The sequence below is a fragment of the Centrocercus urophasianus genome, unplaced genomic scaffold (genome assembly GCF_019232065.1).
Source record: "Centrocercus urophasianus isolate 14NV4802_14NV808 unplaced genomic scaffold, USGS_Curo_1.0 seq_11, whole genome shotgun sequence".
NCBI lineage: Eukaryota > Metazoa > Chordata > Aves > Galliformes > Phasianidae > Centrocercus > Centrocercus urophasianus.
In genome coordinates this window covers 34,851,220-34,858,100 of record NW_024884253.1, presented here as the reverse complement: position 1 = coordinate 34,858,100, position 6,881 = coordinate 34,851,220, and the positions used below count along the sequence as shown (strand labels likewise).

Here is a 6,881-nt window from a genome sequence, read left to right as displayed (position 1 = left end):
ATCACAGCTGACAACTTTGCTACTCCTTTGCAGCAGAACTGTGATAAACTTTAAACATAACTAACTGTGTATGAGACGCTATTTTCAGGGACGAGTCTGAAGTAGGGGATGGAACAATTTATTTTGTCTCCTCCTTACAAGTGTACGGTGCTTTTACATCTGTCTGATAACTTTTTGAAACAATATTGCCATGCCCGCCCTTTTTGAGAGGGAAAGGACGAGACAGGGAGGGAAGGAGACAGAAGAGATGTCAAGGATTGCTCTGCTGTAAGGCACTGACATACTACTGTGATAAGTGCAGTGTGAGAAAACATAAAAAAGAATATGAATTGCTGTAATGCAGAGTGTGTTTATGAAATGTCTGGATTACACCAAGCTGGGCGGATGGTGACTTCTATGGATGATCAGCTTAAAAATCAAAATGAACTTAACAACAGAAAACTGAAATTCAATTAAAACAATCACCAGTTTCTTGCAGAAAGCAAGCTGGATGGTTACATAAATGTGGAGAGAATCACTAACTAAACAGCAACAGACAACAGTTTTGCTTTTGCAAAATCCAATGCTCTCTTAGGATTTATCAATAGGTGGCATATGTAAGTCACAGAGTGAAAGGTAGGGATGATTCCACAAGTGCTGGCGAGGCCTCAGCTATAGCAGTGCCTTTGGTTTGGTCTTCTCTGATGAAAAATAAGGACAGTTCAGGGCAAAAAGAAGGAAGTGTTGTAGAGTATAAAAGTACGTGGTGAAGGAAATCAGTATGTTGAGTGTTAGAAGGATTTGGATAAATTATCCCAGTGTGCAAGGCAAGAAGGTGTCTTTGAGTGGTGGAGGAAAGTTGAGTTAAACTAATCTGTATAGAGGAAACATGCTTTAGATTGGGCATGGGAAGGGTGGGAGGATGGTTTAGGTAGGATGTTTGGAGGGTGGGAGGGGATGCAACAGCAACTTTTAGGTTGGCCCAGTGAAATACCAGAACAAGCAGCTTGGGAAGTTGGGGTATCTCCTTCCTTGAGGGCTTCCAGGAACAGGTTAGACAGACATCTGCTGGGGATTGTCTGCCCACTTGATCCTATCTCTGTGCGGCCACTGTGACCAGATGGTCTCCCCAGATCCTTGCTGTCTTCTTTCTGGAAGTTTAGTGAGCAGGGAGTGGGCTGGACCTGAGTTTAATGAGAAAACGTATTATCTGGTTAGCTGATACTCTTTCAGGATAGAAAAATGAATCAGAGAAAAGCACATCTCACTTATCTGTTGAAAGAAATTCATTTTGTTGTTGTTGTCTTGCAATTTTATGAAGCATTTACAAAAAAATAGATGGAAAAAAAATTAAATGTAGCACATTTAAGCTGTCCCTCAAGCATTATTAGCATAACAGATTCAAGAAACAATTTAAAATGTATCTTTTCCTCCATGAACATAAGTAGCTAAAGTAACTAGTTTACAATTATTTGTCAAGGGTATTATAAAGGGTGTTTGGATGTGTTTCTAGATCACATCATGCTGTATGTAACTGACCACTGCTTCTGTAGGTATTTCTGACCATGCCCCGGAATTTAGCACCCGGGTGTTTCTGGAATGCTTAAAGCCAAGAAAGTAATGGTGACGAGTTATTCTATCCCAGCACAAGTTGCTCAGCACCTCATTGAAAACTGTGGAAGGGAAGCTGAAGGAATCACGTGAGCCTCTCCCTTTCCCACAGGCAAGCTCAGTGACTGCACGGTGTCCCCATGCTGGCAGCTCCCTGCCCGCCCCAGTGAAACGTGGCGGCCACAGGACGTGCTGCTCACAGCCAGGGGACGTGACCCTGCGGCCGGTCATGGGCGCCCCGAGCCGGCCCTTGTGCTGCACCCTGTGCGGAGGAGGAAGTGGTGGCGGCAGCGTGTTGCTAAGCAGGCGGGCCGCTGTGTTTTTCTGTCAGCTGATGTGTGTGTCAGGTGTGTGACTTCATTCTGAGATATGATGCGTTCCATTTATTAAGGACAAAGGTCAGAAGCCGTCGACACGGTGGTAGCTGAGACTCACCATATAAGAGAGGAGTGTTCTTATCCAGCAGAGATGGAAGTGGGAGCCTTTACCACGCTGAGAACAGAGCTGGCCGTGATGGCAGAGAGCGGCACAGCCCATGAGCGCACGGCTCGGGAGAGCAGCTCCCGTGGAATCCCCTCCTGCATCTAGAGGTGGTCAGAGACAGCGAGCTGAGGTGACTGACGTTTTAGACCTTTGAGCTCACATGGAAAGCTAAGAGGAAATCTTGCTTCTGACAACATTAAGCCTATTGGAGAAGGAGAGCAGGATTATCACCTCTGTAGTGGGAGCACATGAGTTGCTGCATCTCAGCTGATGTTGTTGCTATACCAGAAAACTTGCAGAGAGCAGAGCAAATTGTGAGAGCGATGCTGCTTGCTGCTGCAGGACTCTTACTGTGAGGCTCATGTCCTAGGGCTAGCGTCACATGGTGCCCGTTCCCCAGCTGAGGAGCTCCCCATGTTTCTGTGGCTGCTGGGCTGGTGCCAGCCCGTGCCACTCCTGTCTGGCTTTCAACACGAGCACAAAGCCACCACCGTGCCTATCCCCTGATGGCCCTCGCTCCCTTAGCTTGCTGGTGCCACAGGGTGGCTCCGTGCAGCACCACGCTCCCGGCACCCTGAGATGTTCACGAAGTTCACTCTGGTACGAGCCTGCCACTTCCTGCCACTAACCAAGGTCTGGGTGCGTGCAGCATGTCAGCCTGCGGTACATCAGTGAGCAATTTCTTCTAGAGAAAGGGATTTTGTTTTCCTTTAGTGTATGGCACATTATTATCATCTGTGCCCTTAGCCCCCTCAGCCTCCTGTTCTTTCATTGCTGCCTAATTTCTGAGAAGCTTTGAGTAAAACTTTCAGTTGTGAAAGAAAGAGAAACCACTTGTCTTTTTTACTTCTTCTCCATTTCTCTGCAGTAGTACCTAGAGAGGAATAAAGCATGAGTGTGTGTAGGGGTTGTGCAATTGAGGAGATGCTTCCCCCCTACTGCAGGACAAAGTGCAGTGCTTTGGGCTGTGCCCAAGCACAGGGGCACAGGGCTCCTGGTCTGGGTGCTCCAGCTCCTGTTGTAGTTTCACAGAGAGAAAAGTAAAAGATTGTGGAGTAAGAAGGCATCAAGTGTTGGATACATCAGTACGGAACTCCCTTAGGGACCATGGGTTCCTTCATCAACAGAGTTTCTAGGAATCTGGAGAATTGGCACTGTCAGATGTCATCCTGCTTTCTGAACAACCATGTCTGGACTTAAGATCTTCATTTCACTATAGCTGCCTTGTAAAACAGATGCTGGTTCTTCAAAGTCCTTTGGATAAGTAACCTTCCTTAGTATTTCCATGTGATGCAGAATTGTTTGCATTTTGTGAGAGCGGTGTTTCAGAACACATGTAAATTCTGCCTCATAACCTCAGCGCCTCCCTTCTTGCAGAGCACATTACCTTATCTGTGCGTCATGATGCCTGTCTCAGCGAGTGACTTGCTCGGCTGTGCACTGTGTCCCCACCTCGAAGCCTTACCTAGTAAGGTGAATGCAGCGTTGCATTCAGGCTCTGTCAGCGCACATACCCTTGCTCGGCAACTGCTGTCGAAATTCTCAGCCATTAATGCAAATTCTTTCTAATCTGCTAGCCAAATGGCTGCCTGCATCATGTGGATTACCCAGCTTGCCAGCACACAAAGGGCTGGGTGACTACAAGGGAATTTTCATCCCTGTCATCTCCTGGATACTTTAATGAGCTCTTACCAATAAGGTTAATCACCGAGACTTCTCAACCTCTCTTTGCTCTCCTATGGCGCCTCACGGTGCGTGTTGGCAACCGGGGGCGTTATGGCTTTCTCTTTGGGGACAGGCCGATGGATGAGTCAGTTTCAATACTTTTCCTCCGTACAGAAATGCAGTGATGTATTTCGGCTGTGTCTTTCGCAGCGGTAGCGCACATGTGTGTTAACGCCTGCCTCGTGAGGGCTGACTCACACCTCTGAGCGCTTTCCCCAACTCTCCATGTCTTACTGTTAGTGACTTCCCTTGCTTCTACATGCTTTGTCAAAGTGGTGCCCGCAGCTCTTCGTTCTGGCTCTGAGGAATGTCTGGGGTCCCTTCCCATGGGCACGACCTGCAGCAAGCCACTTCTTCCATAGGCCTGGCCAAAGGTCTGCCTTATAGGGTGAGAGAATCCAGCTCTGTTCCTGCAGAAGGAGGTATGCACGGGGGATGTGAGCGTTTTCTTTTTTCTTGGAATGCACTATTGAACCAGGCTGCCACACGCGTTCCCTCTTGCTGCGGTGACACAGTGACACGCTTTTTGAAGAGCAGCCACACTCCTGTGATTGCCTGATCCTGTCACCACACCGCTCTTGAGGCATTTTCTGTGCTCGGAAGCTCTGCAATCTGATTTCTGCTCAACAAGAAACTGAAACAAGCTTCTAGGGGGAGCCGCGGGGCTGCTGCCGGTCGTCTCACAGTGAGCTTCTCCCTGCCCTGACTGCTGGGGAACTCCAATCTCTGAACGCAGGGGCAGTTCCTATGCCGTGCCAGAGCGCCGGGGTGGGGAGGCAACTCAGCAACACGCACCCAGCACCAGGCTGCAAGGTAAGGAACCACTGCAGGGCTGTTTGCTCTCAGCTGAAAACTGAGTAAACTGAAACTGGTTGCATTCAGCAGGGAGAACGCCTCTGTGCAGTTGTTTTCACACAGCAGAGAGATGCGTTTTAAAAATAGCACCGTCGTAAACCAAGCAAATTTGGTGGAGCCGTACTCTGGGCATGTGCTGCTTTCAAGTGATTTTCAACACCGTTTCCACTCGCTATTTTTAACTTTATGGACGACCACTGTGAGGAACAGGGGAGGCTTTATGTGGCCACTGGGCCCAGGAGCGGGCCAGGCACTGCCCGTCGTGTGTCTTGCCTTGGTTTGGCACAGCACTGAGGTGGGCACGCAGAACGGGAGTGAACGGAGCTTCGGGTGCTCCCGTTGGCGGTGGCTTCAGTTTCCCTCTCAACCTGCCACAAGCAGCGAGGAAAAGGAGTTACTTCACCAAGTGCTGCCTCGCAGCTCCCACACAGCGGCACACAGCATCCCGGCGCTACTTCTACATCTCAGCCCCTCGCACTTTTCAGACTCGTTCAGTTCCCACAGCGGCTCTGACGGACTACTGCGCGCTGCCGGTGCCCGCGCTCTGACGGGATTTGCGCGGTTCCCCTACACGGAGCCCGTTCCGCGCACACCGCCCCGCACCGCGCGGAGCCCTCCGCCCGCCGCCGTGCCCACGAGGCGAGGCCGGGCCTCGCGGGCAGCGCCCGATGGCCGCCGGGACAAAGTCCGCCGGGCGCGGCGGGAGGCCCCGGCTCCGCGGAAAACAGCTGGGGACGACCCCGGGGCCGGTCCGAGGGATGCCGCGCGACGTCGCTCCCGTCTCCGGGCCCGGCCCCGAGCGGTCGCGGGGGCGTCCCGGGACGCGGAGCTGAACCCGCGGGGCTGCGTGCCGTTCTTCTCGGCCTCGGCGGCGGACAGGGCGGAGCGCCTGGGGCATTTGCATGGGGGACGCCGCTCCGCTCCGCTCCGCGCCCTGCCGCCTCCCGCCGCGCTTCCGGGGCCGAGGCCGGGGGCCGGTTAGTGACCCCGCGCCCCTCCCCCGCGCTGGGCCGGCTCGCCGCCGCCATCGCCACCACCGCCGCCGCTTCTTCTTCTTTTTTTTTCTTTTCTTTTCTTTTTCTTTTCTTTTCTTTTCTTTTCTTTTCCTTTTTTTTTTTTTTTTTTTGTTGCATAAATTATGCCGGGCGGGGCCGTGACGTCGCAGTGGGGCGGAGCGCGTGGCCGCGCTCGCCCCCGGGGAGGGGGCGGTGTCGGGGGCGCGCCTTGTGGTGGCGGAGGGAGGGGAAGAAGGAGGAGGAGGGGGCGGCCGCGGCAGCCGCCTGGCTGGCTGGTGTCTCGCTCGGCTCGGCTCGGCTCCTGCGGGCGCGCTCGCTCGCTCGCTCGGGAACTATCGGATTAAACTTGAATCGAGTGAAATTACACAAAGGAGCGGAGCGGAGCCGGGACCCGGCGGAGAGACCGAAACTGCCCGAACCCCGCGCTGACCCTTCCTCTCTCCCTCCCCTCTCCCTCCCGCCCCGGTCGAGGAGCCCCCTCCTCCCCTCTTAGCCCGGCCCCGGGGCGAGCGAGCAACTCCGTGTGCGTGTGTGAGCTCCGCGCCCCCCCCGGCCGGCGGCACCAACTCCGCGCCGGGTGCCCCCCTCCCGCCCGGCCCTCGGCGGAGGGCAGCGAGCAGCGAGCGGGGGGCGCCAGCCCCCGACGGCCCCGCGTCGACCCCGGTGAGTGCCCGGGGAGGGGGCGGGCGGGAGGGCGCGGAGCGGCAGCGGGGCCGGGGGTGGGTAGGGGGACGCCGCGCGGCCGCGGGCGGGGCCGGGGGGGGTCCCAGCGGGGCGCTTCCCCCGGTGTAAATGGCTTTTTGTTGTGCTGCGGCCGCCTCGGGGGAGGGGAGGGCAGCGGGGAGCCGGAGCGGCGGCGCCCCTTCCCCTTTCTCTCCCCCCCAACCCCCCCCACCCCCCCGCCCCGGTTCCTCTCGTTTATTTTGGGGGAAAAGTTGAGCGCAAAGTGGGGGGGGGGGGGGGGGGCGCCCCCCCCCCCCCCCCCCCTCCTCCGTGCTTGACCACGCTGCCGACGGCACGGGAAGCGCTGTAACAAAGTGAGGGCGCTGCCCTGGCCCGGCCCGGCCCGGCTCGGCCCCGCACATGGGGCTCAGCCCCCAGCGGAGGGAGGCAGGAAGGCGGGCGGAGGGAGGAGGAGGAGGAGGAGGAAGGAGCACGCGGTGCCGGTGCGCGATTGTCCTGCTCCGGTGGCAGGCGGGCAGCGGGGGGGGG

General features: G+C 55.3%; 1 protein-coding gene across 2 annotated transcripts in view; it reads left to right on the top strand.

Moving 5' to 3' along the window:
• The first annotated feature begins 4,588 nt into the window (after positions 1-4,588).
• Positions 4,589-6,881, top strand: part of CHD7 (chromodomain helicase DNA binding protein 7) — a 128,821-nt gene continuing 126,528 nt past the window's right edge. The window contains exon 1 of one of the 2 annotated variants that reach the window (XM_042808975.1): positions 4,589-4,611. The gene's annotated coding sequence lies outside the window, so the exon portion shown is untranslated. Of the gene's footprint in view, positions 4,612-6,264; positions 6,333-6,881 lie in introns of those variants that run through there. The other variant, XM_042808974.1, reaches the window with a different exon arrangement.